Consider the following 19,354-nt stretch of genomic DNA (forward strand, 5'->3'; position numbering starts at 1 on the left):
GTAGCCCCATATAGAGCACTACCTTTGAAGGTGACCCAGAAACTACAACTATTTCTTCTTGCATGGGCCCAGCTTGTAAAACAGTGAGCTTCAACAGGTGAAATGCAGGTTTGAGCTGTTAGCACAAAGGATTAGAAGCACAAAGGATTGTTGGCAGAGAGCAGGTGTGAAGCAGGGACTCCATTTATAAAAAGGCAAGCAGTATCCAGCCTCTGTCTAATTCCCCTCCCTCATTCTCCAGCTTCCTGTATTATAATATGTCAAGAAGAAGAAGAAGAAGAAGAAGAAGAAGAAGAAGAAGAAGAAGAGGAAACTCCATTATCATTCACTAGCCAGAGCAAGGAGAGTCCATCAGTTACTCTGGTGCTCCAGCAGAAGATCATCGTTGCTCTTGAAAAATGTCCCACATTCCTCCTTCACTAAGCTACCTGATCAAAAGGCAGTGGATGCAGCTTCTGATTTAGGAATGAGGAACCTGTGGCTCTCAGATGTTGGACTCCAACTTCCATCAGCGGCTCTCCAACATGGCCAGTGCTCAGGGTTGATGGGAGTTGCAGTCTGAGAATATCTGGAGGGCAACAGCTTCCTCATCCGTGTCACTAAAACAAGTGCTGTCACACTCAGGGAAACTAAACCCTTCAGTGCCTCTCACTGCTCCTGATATCTCACCACCCTCCCTGCCTCCTCACGTGTTCAGAGAAGTGGGGATCAGGTAACGATATCTAGCCAGACTGCTCTCCTGTTTATGATCAGAGAATGCTATAATATTTCATTGTACAGTACATACTGCTCTAGGGGAATTTTGATTTCCGCTTAATTGCTTTACTTATTTTCTTTAGCAGCTGAACCATGGTATACATCTGTATGTAAACTAAATCAATACAGGTTTTTTTAATGCCTTGGATGCATAACTAGATAGCCGGAGCATGATTTATAGGAACTGTTACTACTCCCGTCTTAGCAAATTGACAGTATAATGAGATTTGGGCTGCAATTCTAGATGCACTTACCGGGGAGTAAACGTTACTGAATTCAAAAGGAGTTGCTTCTCAGAATCCAAGATATATGTTACTTTCATTTTCCTTGCAGAGGAAACATCTGCATTGATGAAACCCATAGGGGTTTCGTGAAATGTTTGAGTTAGTGGAGCAATTTTCTAAGAGGTTTTGCTTCTACCTAGTGGTAGAAATGTGAATTGTGCAAAAGGCTGCCCCTGATTCCTTTGTTTGTAAAGGATTTGGCACCAATGAACTGTGAACTCTGCCAGCTCAGAATGTAGGAATGCATGCCTTGGCTCTGAAGCCAAGCTCTGAAGAAGATTTATACTCTCTGAATCATGGTACATAAATAGGCACTTTCCCAAGCAAGAAAGAATTGCTTTCAGTCAATGAGACAGGGACGTTTTTCTAGAGAGACCAGTACAGGTATTTGTGGGCTAGCAATTTTTGATGACATATTTGCAGTCTGCAGGACTGATCTGAAATACAGAATCACTCTGACTAGAGATTCAGAGTTCTAGATTCTGTCCTCATTGGCCAAGCTGCCTGCTCCTCCCGCTGGCTCCCAAAAGCCACTGTGGTTGGGTAGGAAGAGTTGGCATCTTTCTGTCTTGGGGAACAACAGAGGAGTGTGCCTTTGGGGGTGAGGTCAAGCTATTGGAAAGTTGCAGCGCCTGCTGTGGCTGTAGAGACCGATACAGGAGAGACATGTTTTGTTGCAGCTGGGGCAGATGCACCATTGTGCTTCTTCTCCCTGCACTCCTCCCAGTGGCCATTTCTCCTCTGGTCACTTCTATGGATGCATGACCTGTCTATCTCTAAGCACTGTGGTCCTCTGCAAGGGTTGATGTTGCCAGCAGGTCATGTTTGCAGACATCTTTGTAACACAGAGTTGGTTTGCCAATGGGCCTGGTGCCTGAAGCCAGCTCCTCATAGAGCACGTCCTTGGGGATCCTGCCATCTTCCCTTCTGTGGGCATGACCAGGTCAGCGCAGACGTCGCTGAGATAGGAGTGCAAACATGCTGGGAATGTGGGCTTAGGAGAGCACGTCTTTGTTTGAAACTCTGTCCTGCTGTGTGGTACCCAAAATTTTCCTTAAGCAGAGCATGTGGAAGGCATTGAGGCATCGCTCCTGGCAGTTGTAAGTTGCCCACAACTTACATCCATAAAGCAGGGTGCTCAACACACAAGCCTGTTAGACCTTCATCTTGGTATTCATTGATAGCAACACATTCTCCCATACCCTTTTGGAGAGGTGAGCAATTGCAAAATGACCCGGCGAAGCCAGGACCATTAAGGGCCATCGAGGACCATTGGCAATGCAAGAGAACAGTCTTGCCCCCCACCCTGAGGTGTGAACAGAGATAGGGGATTTGGAAGGTTGCCTGGGTAACTGGACGTGATGTCACAGGAAGAGTTTGGGGCCTCTGGCATGAGGCATGGGATAACTGAAGAGAGGCCAGACCAACCTGGGCAAGCTGGTTGAAGGGAGGCTGGGAGAGATGCCTTGGACTACTGTCATCTTGAGATGACCATGCTCTAAGATCTGGACTCCTCCCATCTAAATTCAATATGTGAATAGGTCACATTTCTTAAAGCTATGGGAACCTCCACTGCACCTTCAATTCTCCAAAGGGGTGCAAACACTGGTTGAGGACCAAGACTCCTGGAATCGCATGCATGGCTCAGTAGGGATTGGGGTGGGCTTCCGCAGTGCCCTAATCTCTTAACCTGTTCCTCAGTCTAAGCAATTTGTCTGTGATTTGGAGGCACTGCCTAAGCAGCTCTTCTTTTCCATCTCCTCTATTTGGTTGCTGCTCTGGACTTGTTTTGGACCTCTCTGTTGTTGTTGTTTAGTCATTTAGTCGTGTCCGACTCTTCGTGACCCCATGGACCAGAGCACGCCAGGCACTCCTGTCTTCCACTGCCTCCCGCAGTCAAATTCATGCTGGTAGCTTTGAGAACACTGTCCAACCATCTCGCCCTCTGTCCTCCCCTTCTCCTTGTGCCCTCCATCTTTCCCAACATCAAGGTCTTTTCCAGGGAGTCTTCTCTTCTCATGAGGTGGCCAAAGTATTGGAGCCTCAGCTTCATGATCTGTCCTTCTTATGAGCACTCAGGGCTGATTTCCTTAAGAATGGAGAGGTTTGATCTTCTTGCAGTCCATGGGACTCTCAAGAGTCTCCTCCAGCACCATAACCTCTCTGGGATGCTCTAAATGTGAGGTGGGTGGGGGAACCTCTCAAAGAAAGAGTCAGAGGGCATGCCTTTCTCTGCTCCTCAGCTGAGAATAATGTAATCTGGGTATTTGTGGGTTTTTGTTTTTTTTTAAAAAAAGACGATAGAAACTGAAGCTTGAACCCCTTTCCCCTCAAGTCCACATACTGTCTCTCTTCCAGCCTGCAGCCTCTGTGTCTGATTCCATTATTTAACAAAGACCATCCCAAAAAAAGAATAGTGCATAATAGGAAGTGCAGGGAATGGCTCCTGTTATCTTTGGTGTTGCTGTGAGTCCCCACTCATTTGCTCCACAAATGAATCAAGTTGACGTGGTCTGCAAACTGTGCATCCTCACTTATTCTTTTTTTCCGCCTTTTAAAAAATATTTTTTTATTTTATTTTGACAAATTGATAATCATAAATAAATAAGAATAAAAATGTGCACCTTACCACCAAGACCATTCCGTTGTTAACTACCCAACTTCCCAAAAATTCAACACCTCTTGCAATGGGTTTGACCGCTTTCCATTTTAACATTACAAATTCTACAAACACCCTCCATATCTCCTCAAAATCATATCTCCTGCATATTCCCCGACTTACCTTAATAGCACATGTTAATTTATCATTAATAACTATATCCCACACCTCTTTATACCATTCTTCCATTTAATATTCTGCTTGCCCCTTCTACTTCCTAGCTGTAATAATTCGTGCTGCTGTCAATAAATTTGTGAGCAAATCCTCACTTATTCTTAGGACAAGAAGAGATAATGCTAAATATAGGATATGGATTCCAGGGTTAGGTGAGGAACGGGGAGAGGGATATGGTCCACCCTGCTTTGCCCATTTGGGCAAACACTCACAAAGTACTCACCCCCCCAACACACCTAGCGCCACATTTCTTCTCTGGTTTGGGCTGGCCAGTTTGTTTTCATTCTGGAAAAAAACAACACTGGGGAATTTCCTAGGTTATAATTGCCCAAGATGACATAATTATAGCTAAACTAACAAGCTTACACTTTAACGCACGTAGCTGACAAGCAACGCAGCAATACCAGTTCAATTTATTAAAAGTGGGAGTGTTGCTTCCCTCTCTGTTTATGAAACTTTACTGAGTGATCCCTTTTAATGAAACGATGCAAGGTGCCTGAATGATCTGGGTAGCAAGTACAGGCTTGGATTCAGGTGCATATATAACAAGAAGAGAGAATTTCCCCAGTCTGATGAGCCCATCGCAAGCCTCTTGCTTGTGTATAGGTGGATTTTCTGGGCTGAAGGCAAACTATATGGCACATCCCAAGAATACCCTGTATTCCCCTGCTTCCTTGGTTTCACAAGATAAAGGACAAGGAGAGAGGCTGTGCACATGCAGGGCAGTTTAATGATGAATTTGATGCATCCCATGTTTGTGTATTTTTCACATCAGCCGCAAGACATTGCCCTACACTTTCCCCCTATTTAATTGGGATTTCCCCAATCCATGCAGTAAGGGAATCCAACACAGAATCACATGTTATCTAAGGCACTGAAATGGATTGTATGGGGAGCATTTTTCTAAATGTGGTGGTGTTTTCCTAGATGCCATGTCCCCTGATTCTGTTGGTGAGGCTCCTTGGTGGGCTGCTGGTGGAGTCCAATGTGGCATACACTTTAAAAATCATTTCACTCAGGATGAAACGGTGAAATCAGCTATGATTAAATGGGCACAAGATATTGGTCATGATATTATGTTTGCTGACTGGGAACAGTTATGGACCACCGGTATTAAATTTACGGCATGTAGTGCCTTGAAATAAAACATAATGAAAATGATCTATAGGTGGTACATGACCCCAGTCAAGCTTGCAAAGATCTACCATTTGCCCAATAACAATTGTTGGAAATGTAATGAGTCTGAAGGAACTTTCTACCACCTTTGGTGGACCTGCCCAAAGATCAAGGCCTACTGGGAAATGATCTATAATGAAATCAAGAAAATCCTTAAGTTGACATTTGTAAAGAAACCGGAGGCTTTCCTCTTGGGCATGGTCGGCCAATTGGTACCAAAGAAGGATAGAATATTCTTTATGTATGCAACTACAGCAGCAAGAATTCTTTTGGCAAAGTATTGGAAGATGCAAGAACTACCCACTCTGGAAGAATGGCAGATGAAGGTGACCGAATTTATGGGACTGGCAGAGATGACCGGCAGAATCCGAGACCAGAGGAAGGAGGCAGTGGAGGAGGATTGGAAAAAAATTAAAGTATATCTTAAGAACTGTTGTAAAATTTCGAACTGTTAAGATGTCAAGGGGTAAGAAACAGAGAATTACAGCTGTAATCGTTCAAGTTGAGAAAATCCAAAAAAGTTAAATGAAAAAATTGACTGAAGGGTTGCTAAAAAATTGCAAAACAAGGATGCAGTGAAGGGGAGGTATGGGGAAGTCACATTTTATTTATTTCTCTGTGTTTTTCTTTTCTTTTTTTGTTTTCTGTCTTCTGTTTTGGAAATTAATAAAAATTATCTTTAAAAAAAAAATCATTTTTCACCCGCTCTTTTGTGCAAATCTGATATATCAGAAAACTTGTATCTCAGTTTATTTATTTTTTTATGTCTGTGCACAGGTAAACAACTACCTGTGCATATGGCCATGATGGACCTCAAGTTTCTGGAACTCAATGAGGGAGGGCAAGTTCTAACTAAGGAGAGGGGACAGAAAACAATGAGACAGAATTCAGTTGAAACCATTTATGCGTGGATGAACATGCCCCGAAGAGCACATGGAAAAATTGGATATGTGTCTCAGGCTGCTGCCAGCGACTCCTGGCCAGTTGCCATGAACGTACAAAGTCAAGGAAATGATTCTTACCGTCCGCTTTTTATTCAGTATTTACAGAGAGAGGCTATAGAACCCAGCCTCTTGGATAATGGCAAGGTCCCAAGTGAATCTCCACACACCCCGTCTTCCCCACTTCTTCATTTGTCACTTCTATGGGTGCAGCTAAGTGCCCTCTGCCTTTGAGCTATTTGCTCTCCTACTTTTAAGACACGCCAGGTTCTGGGAGATGGAGGGTCTGGAATGCTTTCTATTTTTTTTTTTTAAATAATTTTTATTGGGTTTTTACATTTTATAACAACAAACACACACACAAAGACAAAAACACACAAATACAATTACATACCCTAATTTTCTTTACCCACTTTCATTGACTTCCCCCCACCCCCTCCTCTTACATCCCAGTTCCAATAATTAATTCAGCAAGTTCTTACCTAACCTCTTAAACATATTCATATTGCTTTTAAAAATTTAATTCTTTTTGTTTATCTATATTCAACTTATCCAATTCTCTTATAATCATTCATTTCTTTTTTTTTTTAAGGTCGATCTAACTTCCCTTCCACAAATTTTCCCTTTATTATATTAATTATAGGTCACATTGACCAAATAAAACAAATCATAACATTTTATAGTTCTATTCTCTCTCCCCCCCCCTGCCCCGGTTTCTGTCCCTTCCCAAACAAATGTCCAAAAAACAAACAAAAAATAGTTCTTAGCCCGGATTCCTCACGTCCGAGGCGTCTGATTCTCTGTCAGTCCCTCTCTGCCAACTATATTGGTAGTCCTCTTTGTTGGTCCTAAGACCCCGAAGGAGTTCAGTCAGAGTCACATCATATTTTCTTTCATCCAGAATGTTAAAAAGTGTTTGCTGCGAAGGATCATCTACTTTTCCATACTCAAGAGGAAAGTCCCAATCATGTTGCTTTATTCTTTTTAGTTTTAATATTCCAAGTACTCCAGGGACTTCCCTCTTCTTCTTTCTCATCTTTCGCAGGTTTATAATCCAAAGGTCTTCTTGCTCATACTCTAACAGTGTAGATTCCTGGTTGATATTTTCCACTTGTAGTGTCTGCACTCCTTCTTTCTTCTCTGTCAATTCCAAAAGCATCTCTTCCTGCTCAGCTGCAGAGTTTTTGTCATACGTCTCCTTTGTGCATTCAGCAGAGTTGTTTGTTTCAGAATTCAAGGTCATAAATACTTTGCTCAGAGCCATACTCTGCTCTTGCAGGATTCCCACGAGAAAGAACATTTTTTCTATCTCCGCCAGTAATTTTCCCTCTGCAGCCATTGTAATGTCACTAATTCCCCCTAGGGGGCTTTCAGTTATTTAGTAGTCCTTTTCCAATAATCTGTTACTTTGTTATTATCACTACTTTGTTTCCAATCGCCTCAGTTCAAATGTATCACCTTTAATTCAGAGAGTTGTTAAATAACAAAATTCTTTACTTTGTCCGCCCGTTTGACAGCTTCTTTGACAGCTGTCAAACTCCTTTCACTTCTTCCTCCGGCACCCAAACAGGACACTCCCGGGTTTTGGGGGGGATTACACACAAAGTTCCAAAGTTCCTCCCTTTCTCTCCAGCACAAAATCTTCTTCTATCAAATTTGTGAAAAACTTTTAAATCATCAAAACAGTATTCATTCCGCCTTAATTCTCCGTTCCTTGCTTTAAATCGTCTATAAGTAGAGGGGGTGCGGACTTCCCTTTAACACATCCCCCGGTCGTGCCGAATTCAAAGGATAAAAATTTTTTAAAGTCCAAATTCCACTACTCACGGGTCCTTTGTTATCCAGTCCAAATTTTGGGAAGAAAGTCAGCGCTCTCCGGCCATGGCTTGCGGCTTCGCTCCACTGAAGTAGCGGTCTACTCTCAGCACCACGCCACTCTCCGTACCCTCTCCGTAGCCTTTAAAAAGGCTCTTCGTGGGTCGGGGAGGGCGCTTAAGGTGCCCACCGAGTCACCAAGTCCGCAGGCTTCCGCGCCTGCGGTTTCTGAGGGTCCCCGTGTCGCCGGCACGGCAAGACCCGTCTTCAGCAGAGCCGATTCCCTCCGGAGCTCGGAGGGAATCCGCCATTAGCCGTTCGCGCTAACCCGGAAGTCTGGAATGCTTTCTAAAGACACTGTGTCCATCAGCTGTCACCTCCCTGGTGCTTCCTCCTCTGCCATTATTTCCCAACTTTTCCCCTCCTCTGCCTCTGAGCTGTGACCTCCCACAAAACCCTGCTGTAAATCTCAACTTTCTTCCTCCTCCCTGGAACGGTCAAGCTGGGGAGGCGGTCTCCACCATTCCTCCTCTATGCAGTCCCTGACAATGTGTGGCCCACAGACACATTAACAATCTGCTGAGTGCCATTGCTGAAGTGATCATTTATGCCACTTAATAAATTGCTCCTCTGTAATGGACTATGCAGTCTCTCTCTCTCTCTCTCTCTCTCTCTCTCTCTCTCTCTCTCTCTCATGCGCGTGCACACACACACACTGCCCTTTATTTGCAAAACAACAACTCAGAGCAGTTCACAACAACATAAAGACATTCCACCACCAACCATGAGCCAGACCATACCGCAACCTTGGTGTTATGTACTGAGCTGAATCCTAGAACAATAGGATCCAGAGTGCAGCAGTCTGATTGGTCCGCTGGAGCCACCCAATCCAGCTCCAGGTGGAAGTGAATCAGTGACCTGATTGGCCTGCAGGAGCAGCCAACCAGGCTCCTGGATGAAGTGAATCAGCAATCTGATTGGCCTGCAGGAGGAGCCAATCAGGCTTCTGGAGGAAGTGAATCCGCAACCTGGTTGGCCTACAGGAGCAGCCCGGAATCAGCCAATCACACGGGACCCATTGTGTAAATAACGTATATATAGATGGACATTTTAGGGAAAGTTTCATTCCCTCCTACTATGAGCTGAATAAAGAGCATGAAATTCACACTCGACTCCGAGTATATTTCACTTGGTATGAATGGTGGTCCGTAAAGGCTAGGTGAACAAATGAAAGGACATTCAGCAGCAATTGTCAATGACTTGATGAAGAGAAGGTTGTCACACTGCTGCCCCCAATTAGAAATCTAATTGGGGAATTGTTAACATGCTCCTCTCTACATGGCAGGGAGTTAATTCCTTGCTAAGGGCTTACCAGTGGTACCCACAACACCATGTTGCAGCATAAGGTCACTGTTTAACAGAGTGCTCCTATTCAGGATGGCAGTTATTTTGCTTAACAAAATTGGTGTGTGTGTGTGTGTGTGTGTGTGTGTGTGAAGGTAGCTCATCTATGAGAAGGAAAACTCTGGTCCTAAACCTCCGCTACCTTGTGGGATAGCTTTGGGAGAAGGCAAGGCTAAGGAGTAAAGCCCTAAGACCGGGCATAGGCAAACTTGACCCTCCAGATGTTTTTGGCCTACAGCTCCCATGATCCCTAGCTAACAGGACCAGTGGTCAGGGATGATGGGAATTGTAGTCCCAAAACATCTGGAGGGCCGAGTTTGCCTATGCCTGCCTAAGACAATTGGATGGCAGTTGCCTCCTTCCAGCAGCCCAGATGGTGCCAAACCTATTGCTCTGCTCTCCTTTGGACCATATCAACGAGGTCAACAGGGTGGGTTTGTTGTCTGGGCAGCCAAGGACATCCATTACACACTGCCCAGGTTCGGACCCCGGAGAGGTCACTTCGGTGCTGCTTACGCTGCTGTTTGACTTCACCCCCAGAGGCTCGCTCCATTGTCTCTCAAAACAGACAGATGCCAACAACAAAAACCATCTAAATGGTTTATAAGGGGCAGTCTAAACTAGTCAGGAAAAATACAAAAAGAATACATTAAACTGAAGCTAACATCTGTAAACAAAATCATCAAACTTAATAAAATTATTTGTTATAATTTGTTATTATAAGCTGCATGGGGCTCAGGTAAGCCATACTGCTCCCCGCTCACCAAGTTTCCCCTTCCGCCCCCGCCCCCATATTCAAAACCTCTCAGGGAGTTTTTCTAGCTGATGAGCGTGGTATAAATGCTCTGAACGAATAAGCAAACTTTCCATGTCTACCGGGCATGATCAGTATCAGGGAGATACTTAATTAGTTATTTTTCTTAATTTAAGGTTAGCTCTGTAACATTTGGAGTTTCCCAAAACATGCCAGTACCTCCTTCTTGTTTCTCCCAGACTGCTGGGTAACTGTTGGGGGGGAATTCAATCACACTGTTAAATTCAGCTTGCGTAATTTAAGCTGATTTGGAGGTCTTGTGCAGCAAAACCCCTTCCCCAAAACATTGGACTTTTTGTAATAAGGGAAGCAAGGGAAAAATGAACTTGGGGGGAGGGGGGAGCGCAAAGAAACCCGTGCAAAGTCAAAGCGATCGCAACAAATGTTCACTGAATAGCTAGTGTCATCTAATATCCCTGCAAGCAAATTAGGACGAAGGCTCAATAAACAAGTTGCCTGGAAGTGACCTCAGTGAACCTGCTTTTGACTCATTCCTGTTAGCACTCAGCACCCAGGGTGGGTATTGGAGGGGCTGAAATGCACATGGTGGCTGAGTTTCCATTCTTTAAATGGTCCCCCAATGCTGTTTTCTCCAAGGTGCTACTGAATGGTGCTTTTCAAATGTTCCTCTTTGGTTTCTCAATCAACTTTGCTGCACAGATGCAGCCCCCCCCCCAAAAAAAATGCATAAGGCTCTTTCTACTAATAAAGCATCTCTAAAATCAGTCCAGCTGTGCTCTTTTGAATCTCCTAATTATTTATTTGTACTGAAGCTGTTCCCGTGGAATAAATCACTTACCCCATCCAAGCGCTAAAACGAATGTGCATTAACTCACATGCATATTTGCACAATGTTATAATGACCTACTCACATTTATCTTCAAGATGCTCCTTCCTCCCTTATATGGTGTTTAAAAGTTTATGAGACTGTTATGTCCAACTAGAGTACATTTTTGGTGCTGTAATGGGCAGGCTATGAATGATTTAAATAAATAACTTAGTGAAGCTGGACAGAGTAACACTGTAATCGTATGCATGTCTGCTCAGGAGTAAATCCCATGGAGTGAAATGGGATTTATACCCAGGCCCAGGTAAATAGGTATAGGATTGCAAACGAACTGTGGGGAAGAATTCAGTGGGGATGACTCTGAGGTACGTGTGTATAGAATCACCCAGCCCCCAGAGCAAGTCATGCTCAGCATAAAGGTATAGGTAAAGAGACCCCTGACCATTAGGTCCAGTCATGGCCAACTCTGGGGTTGCGGCACTCATTTCGCTTTACTGGCCGAGGGAGCCGGTGTACAGCTTCCGGGTCATGTGGCCAGCACGATTAAGCCGCTTCTGGTGAACCAGAGCAGCGCACGGAAACGCCATTTACCTTCCCACCGGAGCGGTACCTATTTATCTACTTGCACTTTGATGTGCTTTCGAACTGCTAGGTTGGCAGGAGCAGGGACCGAGCAACGGGAGCTCACCCCGTTGCAGGGATTCAAATCTCCAACCTTCTGATCGGCAAGTCCTAGGCTCAGTGGTTTAACCCACAGCGCCACCCGCCTCCCTATGCTCAGCGTAAACTTGCTGAAATCAAAGGACTTAAGTTCGTCATGATTACCATAAATAAAGACCTGTTTACTTAAGTGAATCTACTCTGTGTAATGGCTAACTTGAATGCTACTTACAGTACCCCATGCAACAAAAAAAAGTTATGTGATCCCAAGGATCGTGTGAATGAGCCAAATCTGCTGCCCACAAAATGAGCCTTTGGTGCCCTAACCTGTGGTGTCACTGTTTCGTCAAAAATTTGATGTTGTCAGATTCACTCCAAAGCAGCACCAATCACTTGCAAAAGACCCTCTGAAACGTTTGGCAGTAAAAACTCCATGTTTCACAATGCCCCAGAAAATGAGCCAGAGGCCCCCTAACACGCAGGGTCACAGTTTTGCCAAAAACCCGGCACCATCTGATTAACTTGAAAACGGTGCCAAACACTGGCAAAGGACCCCTGCAACATTTGACGGTGCAAACCCCATGTTTCATGATAAGCCATAAAATGAGCCATCGCCCCCCTAACCCACAGGGTCACGGTTTCGCCAAAAAGCCGACATCATCTGATTCAATCCATAGCAGTGCAAAGCAGTGGCAAAATGCCTCCTGCAACGTTTGACAGTCAAAACCTAACATTTCACGACGCCCCAGAAAATGATCTTTTAGTGCCCTAACTCGAAAACCCAATGTCCTCGGATTCACTCCAAAGCGGTGAAAACACGTGGAAAAGGCCCCTTGCATCATTTGACGGTGAACAACCCATGTTTCATGGCAGCTCACAAAATGAGCCTTTGGTGCCCTAACCTGGTTTTGCCTTGCAGGCCTTTTCCACCTGGCCTGGGAATGTGGAGCTCCTGATTGACTCCAGCTACAAAAGTGGAGGCTGCTGAACAGACTCTTTGGCGGGGGCTGTTGGACTGGGGGAGGTGATTGTTGCTGTTGGTTTTTTTGCATTATTATTTTTTAGATTTTGTTGTGATTTATGTGGAAATTGTTCAGTTTAAGTTTTGTCTTTTTTAATGTTTCATTTATTGTTTATAACTAACTTTTGATATATATTTTTATCATGTAGTAAGCCACCTTGATCATGGTTTGAACTGTGTGAAGGTGGCATACAAGTAAGTATGTCTATATGTATGTATGTATGTATGTATGTATGTATGAAGAGGGAAAGCAATAAATCCCAGGATCTCTTGCGAATCAGACCACAGGGGGAAAGACAGGATATTTTCTTCCCCTAAATAAGGACATCAACCAGGAAGATCCCTGGCATGAGCAAAGCCACCCAAAACATCATCTAAAGCAAGTTTTATTGGGCATAGCTCCATCCCACCTAACGGTCATTCGTTGGCTAAGGTCACTTCCAAATGACCAATTTATTGAGCATTCATCCTGATTTGTTTTCAGGGAGGCTAGATCACACTGGCTATTTATTGAGCATTTGTTCCGATTTGCTTGTGATATTACACAAAAACATTATCCCACACTTTCTGGAGCACTTCTCTATCACGAAAGGTCAGATCTTCTGAGAAAGCAGGTTTATTGCACATGACCTCAAAATTAACTTGCACAATCTGAACTTGCCAATATGTAGCTGGATCCCGTTCAAAAATACCAGCAGGCTGGAGTTGCCCTGAGAAAGACAGTGTGATAATAGAGTTGTGGGTTGTGAGTGAGGGGCTTCTCCCTGTGTGATCTTAGACTGATCAGTCTCCATTTCTCAGCTTAGCTCTTGGGTTTTTTGATGATAAAACGGGGGGGGGGGGGGAATGTGGAGCCCCCTCTGCACTTGTTGGTGGAAGGGTGAGATGCAAATGTAAATAAATAATTGCTGCAGACATTGATAGCACAAAGGAAAAGTAAATGAACAAGATTTTGTGCAATGAACCTCAGAAACAAAACAAGACCACTTTGTGCTGCCAATGAGGGATTGAACAGAAATGGCAAGGTATACACACTTGCATGCATAAATCTGACAGTTGCACAATGTACTGTATTTTGTAAGTTTCTTTACAACATTGGTTCATACATTAAAGTGCCAAGGTGCTGGCTACAAAATCTGATTCAGGGGCTTATTTTTCCTGCGAAAGAACTCCAGGGCAGCCTTTGTGAAGTGTCTATCTAGAAGAGAGGCAATTCTGGGAAGAGAACATGGCTGGATTAATTGGAATCAGCCTTTCAAGAGATCCAGACAATTAAACAAACATGAATTGTGAGGCGATAGTCTGAGCATAGATATAAGCCAGACTGCTTGCAGCTAAATTGAGCCCTGCTAAGCATTCTCTTTTAAGTTTTAAATGTCATTAGCATGATGTTTAGATATATTCCTTACTCAAATCTACTCAGAGAATGAATAAATCATGTTTCCCCAGTAGCAGAGACTGAGACCGCGCTTCAGAGTTGCTTATTGTCTCTGTTTAATTAATGCTTTTGTTTCAACACAAGTTTTAACTTGTGTATTCCCCCACTGATATATGGGGTGTTGACCTTCATGTTTAGAGTGTGGAAAATTCACAGGTAATGCTAATGCAGGGTGGAGAGGGCCTCCTGAGGGTACATTCAGCTTAGAAGAATGTCATCAGGTTTAAAGACATAAATAAGTTAATTACAGCCAATGACAGCCTTCGCCTGTGCAGTTTTTAAAAACAGCAGCCGTGCTATTGGATGAATAAAATTTACAGCAGGAGAGTCGCAACTTGTTTCTTTTCAGGTACAAGGCTGGCTGGTGTGCTGCCAAGATGTCTCGCACAAAAAATCTTGGCATAAGGGCTGTCAGCCGTTGAGAAAACTCTTCCTGGCTTTCAAACAATACAAGTCAGTGGGAGGAATTTTGCAGAGCCATTTCCAAAAACAGCGATAAGATTAGTGCTTGGTTCTTCATACAGATGAAGCGTGGAGCTATTCCTTCTTAGAAACAAACAGGAGAGAAAGTAGGCTTCTTGCATCTTGCTAAAGTCCTTCTCTTGCAAGCCCTGCTCAGCCAAGAAGTTAACTGGGTGATCTTGGGCCACTTACCGCCTATCACCTTACCTGCCTCACCGGGACATTCGCAGGGAAACCAAAATGCTTGTTTACAAAGCTATTGTACTACCAACCTTACTGCATGCTTGTGAAACATGTAAAGGTAAAGGGAACCCTGACCATTAGGTCCAGTCGTCACCAACTCTGGGGTTGCGGCGCTCATCTCGCTTTATTGGCCGAGGGAGCTAGCGTACAGCTTCCGGGTCATGTGGCCAGCATGACTAAGCCACTTCTGGCGAACCAGAGCAGCGCACGGAAACACCGTTTACCTTCCCGTCGGAGCTGTACCTATTTATCTACTTGCACTTTGACGTGCTTTTGAAGTGCTAGGTTGGCAGGAGCTGGGACTGAGAAACGGGAGCTCACCCTGTCGCAGGGATTTGAACCGCCAACCTTCTGATCAGCAAGCCCTAGCCTCTGTGGTTTAACCCACAGCGCCACCCGCGTCCCTTGTGACACATAGGCTACTTATAAATGCCATCTCCAACCCCTCGAAATATTCCATCAACGGTGTCTCTGAAAATTTTTACAAATCACTTGGGAAGACAAGCGAACTAATGCCAGTGTACTGGAAGAAGCAAAGATCACCAGTGTCGAAGCAATGATTCTTCAAAATCAACTTTGTTAGACTGGTTGTGTTGTTCGGATGCCTGATTATCGTCTTCCAAAGCAACTACAGTGGTACCTCGGGTTAAGTACTTAATTCGTTCCGGAGGTCCATTCTTAACCTGAAACTGTTCTTAACCTGAAGCACCACTTTAGCTAATGGGGCCTCCTGCTGTTGCCGCGCCGCTGGAGCACGATTTCTGTTCTCATCCTGAAGCAAAGTTCTTAACTCGAGGTACATTTCTGGGTTAGCTGAGTCTGTAACCTGAAGCATATGTAACCTGAAGCGTATGTAACCCGAGGTACCACTGTACTGTATTCAGAACTTAAAAATGGAAAGCATAATGCTGGTAGTCAACAAAAGAGGGTTAAAGACTCTCTGAAGGCAAATCTTTAAAAATGTAGTATAAACACCGACAACTGGGAAACACTGGCCTGTGAGCATTCCAGTGCTTTCCAAAGGTGTCATGGGCTTTGAAGATGCTTGAACTCAGGATGAAAGGGAGAAACGTTCTAAGAGGAAGGCACGCTTGGCAAACCCTCACCATGATGAACTCCCACCTGGAAACCTATGTCCCCACTGTGGAAGAATGTGCAGATCCAGAATTGGCCTCCACAGTCACTTACGGACTCATTGCTAAAACTGTGTTTATGGAATGACAATCTTACGCGGTTATGAGTGATCGCCAAAGTAGAAGACCAGCCTCACAAAGTTCTTGCAAGGATAAAAGGAGGAAGAGCACAGTAGCTGTAGCTCAGTGTTGGAATATGCATTTTGTATACAGAAGGCCCCATGTTTCCCAGCATCTCTAGATAGTTCTGGAAAATGCCCCTATCTGAAACCCAGGAGAGCTCATGCCAGTCATTGAGAACAATACTGAGCTTGATGAAGCAGAAGTCTATCTGTTTCAATGCATGCTTTCTATGTTCTTTCATAGACAAAACAGTAGAGATCTATTTTTCCATTCCAAATTTTGATTGCAGCTTCATTGCACCTAACTCCAACACACAAACCCCAACATTCCTTCCTAACCAATAGATTGTAAATATGTGACCACAGCAGTTGAATTCATCATGGGAGCAATTTCATCAAGGACAGATATTTTTGAACAGCTACCTTAAACACATTGTAATTTTCCCATGATTTCCACTGATTTCGCCACGGCAGATGCAACCCATAGAAACCTAAGTGCAATCCATTATGGAGAGCATGTGCACATTCTGTTGAAATCAGTGGGAATTGAATTTTTTTTCTGAAAAGAACCATGGATATAAAGTATTTTAGGGATAAATATAGGACGATATGATATGCAGTGGAAAATGGTTATTAGCAGACTCCACGGAGGGGAGAAAGGAAGCCCAAGATTTCAGAGAATTCTATACTTTTTGATTCTATTTTGTGTGTGGATATAAAATTAAACTGTAAAACCAATAAAAAATTATAAAAAAAGAAATCTTTTTCTGAAGCAGGTTTACTCAGACACAAACCCTACAGAGTTCAGCGGAACTTACTTCCAAGTAAGTATACTGCAGCCTTGTGAATGACTGTATTTGACTGATTTTAACAAAATTAATCTGAACTGAACTTTGCTTCTAGTGATCTAAATGAAATTTAATTTCACATAACTATGCTTATTTTGCACCATAAGTAGTCCAATAAAATGTTCAAGCAGTTTTTTCGAGTATCACGACAGCCAAACATCCTATAACACAGCTTTGTCTAATAATAACGTGCAGAATGGCTTTAAAAAGAATTCAGTTGGAAGGCTGCACAAAAGCAACTCTCTCATTTGCCACTAGAGGCCACTGTAGCAGCGGGGGAAAGGTGCAGCTCAAAGAAGCAAATTCAGAAGCAGTTGGAATTACGATATACTTAAAATACCTCCAAGTTGTGTATGAGGGTAGAAGTTCTGCATCTCAAACAGAACAATTGAATATGGTGCATTGTGCTGTTGCAGCATGATTTTGGACATATGAAAAATCTCACTTGTAGTTTAATGGTGAATTTTGGATATAATTGAGATGTAAAAGATTTGGATTATTATAAAAGATGCAGGAGGAAATGATTAATAATAGGACCCACAAAGGGGAGCAGGGCAGTCCTAGAGATTCTTTAGAATTTTGTCTTTATGTTGTATGTTTGTGACTGTAAAATTTCAATTAAAAAAACCAAATAAATAAATGTGGAGTTATTTTTAAAAAAGGAAGAATAAGATATCAAGATAAAAAACTTTTTATAAACAAATGGAAATGGTTTATTGAATGTTGACAGATAAATTGTAAACAGATAAGAACATTGGCAAGATTATTGTAATAATCTGCAGTTATATATATATTTAAAGTAGATGAATAAATGAGCAAATTAAGTTGATCTAGATATTCAGAAGAAATTGAAAATAAATTTAAGGAGAAGCAGAAAGAGGGGGAAGGAAGTCAAGCTTTGATTGCAAAATTAGTGAAATGTATAAACCTGAATTAGTGAAATGTCTAAACCACAGAGCCTAGGGCTTGTCAATCAGAAGGTCGGCGGTTCGAATCCCCGTGATGGGGTGAGCTCCCGTTGCTCGGTCCCTGCTCCTGCCCACCTAGTAGTTCGAAACCACGTCAAAGTGCAAGTAGATAAATAGGTACCGCTCTGGTGGGAAGGCAAGCAGCGTTTCCATGCGCTGCTCTGGTTCAATCCCCCCCCCCATGGGACAGCTGCATACTCTTTCACCGCAGTGGGGTTGGACTCCTGATCAGGGCGGGATTTAGGTTTGATGAGGCCCTAAGCTACTGAAGGTAATGGTGCCCTTTATATGCCCTGCTGTCTTTTGTTAACAACAAATTTGTCACTATTTTTTGTGTTGAATATATGTTATATGGTAATTTATGGACCCAATAGGGTCCAGTGCTCACTGGAAGGTCAGATCGTGAAGCTGAGGCTCCAATACTTTGGCCACCTCCTGAGAAGAGAAGACTCCCTGGAAAAGACCCTGATGTTGGGATAGATGGAGGGCACAAGGAGAAGGGGACGACAGAGGACGAGATGGTTGGACAGTGTTCTCGAAGCGACCAGCATGAGTTTGACCAAACTGCGGGAGGCAGTGGAAGACAGGAGTGCCTGGCGTGCTCTGGTCCATGGGGTCATGAAGAGTCGGAAACGACTAAACAACAATCTGTATCTACAGCCATTTGCACAAAACAAATATGAGCCTACACAACCCAAAACACTGTTGCTGTATGTAGGTTTCATTTTGTTTTTTATCTTATATTTTCGAAATGTACATCCAGGGTTTTTTCCCTTTAAATTTTTTTGGGGGGGGGCCCAAAAGTGTTGGGCCCTAAGCTATAGCCTGTTTAGTTTATAAGTAAATCCGGCACTGCTCCTGATCCTCAAGGTGCCTTCTGACCATCCTCTCTGGGCATCGGAAATGAATGTTTATTATCTATACGCCGCCCATGCGCCTTCCCGGCAAACTCCTGCCCTGCGGACGACAGGGGCCGCTGCCGACCAGGCGAGGCAGAAGGGGCCCGAGCCGCCCCGGGACCGCCTCTCCCTCCCTCTCGCCGGCAGCTCCTCCGTCCCAGATTCCCCGCCTCTCCCTCGGCGCAGGTTGCCTCTGTTCCGTTGAGCGCAAAGGCAGGAAACGCCTCCTCGGGCACCGACGGCTGCCTGCCTGCCTGCCCGCCCGTCCGATCGCCTGCCTCCTCCTCCTCCTGCTCGGGGGCGGCTTTTCTCCCTCGAGCTCTCCGGTGGGGAGGAATCAGCTGCAAACAGGAGAGGCGGAAATCCAGAGCCCGGGCGGCGAACTTTTCCCCGAGCGCACGTGCCGGGAAAGCCAAACTTACCCCGGAGGGATCCGTCGCCGGGGATCTGCCGCTGGGGAAGGGAAAAAAAGGGGCGAGGAGAAGAGGAGATCGCGCAAAGGCAGGAACCTCCTCCTCGGGCACCGACGCCTGCCTGCTTCTGCTCGGGGGCGGCTTTTGCAGCGGCCGATCCCCATAGAGATCTCCGGTGGAGGAATCAGCAGCGGAGAAGCGGAGATCCACAGCCCGGCGGCGAACTTTTCCCCCGCGCACGTGCCGGGAAGCCAAACTGAACCCCGGACGGTTGCGAAAGGCTTTTTTTTTTTTTCCCGTCGCCGGGGATTGAAAGTCTTGCGATGGCTCCGTGAAA

General features: G+C 44.4%; 1 long non-coding RNA gene across 1 annotated transcript in view; it reads right to left on the reverse strand.

Annotated features, from left to right (window-relative positions):
• LOC309350884 overlaps positions 1-19,353 on the reverse strand; it is a 41,352-nt gene extending 21,999 nt beyond the window's left edge. The window contains exons 1-2 of the long non-coding RNA XR_014160558.1: positions 19,027-19,353; positions 4,093-4,158 (exon numbers count right to left, since the gene is read on the reverse strand). This is a non-coding gene — a long non-coding RNA (uncharacterized lncRNA). The remainder of the gene's footprint in view (positions 1-4,092; positions 4,159-19,026) is intronic.
• Position 19,354: the final 1 nt, after the last annotated feature.

Source organism: Podarcis erhardii (genome assembly GCF_964252035.2).
Source record: "Podarcis erhardii genome assembly, chromosome: 10".
Taxonomy (NCBI): domain Eukaryota; kingdom Metazoa; phylum Chordata; class Lepidosauria; order Squamata; family Lacertidae; genus Podarcis; species Podarcis erhardii.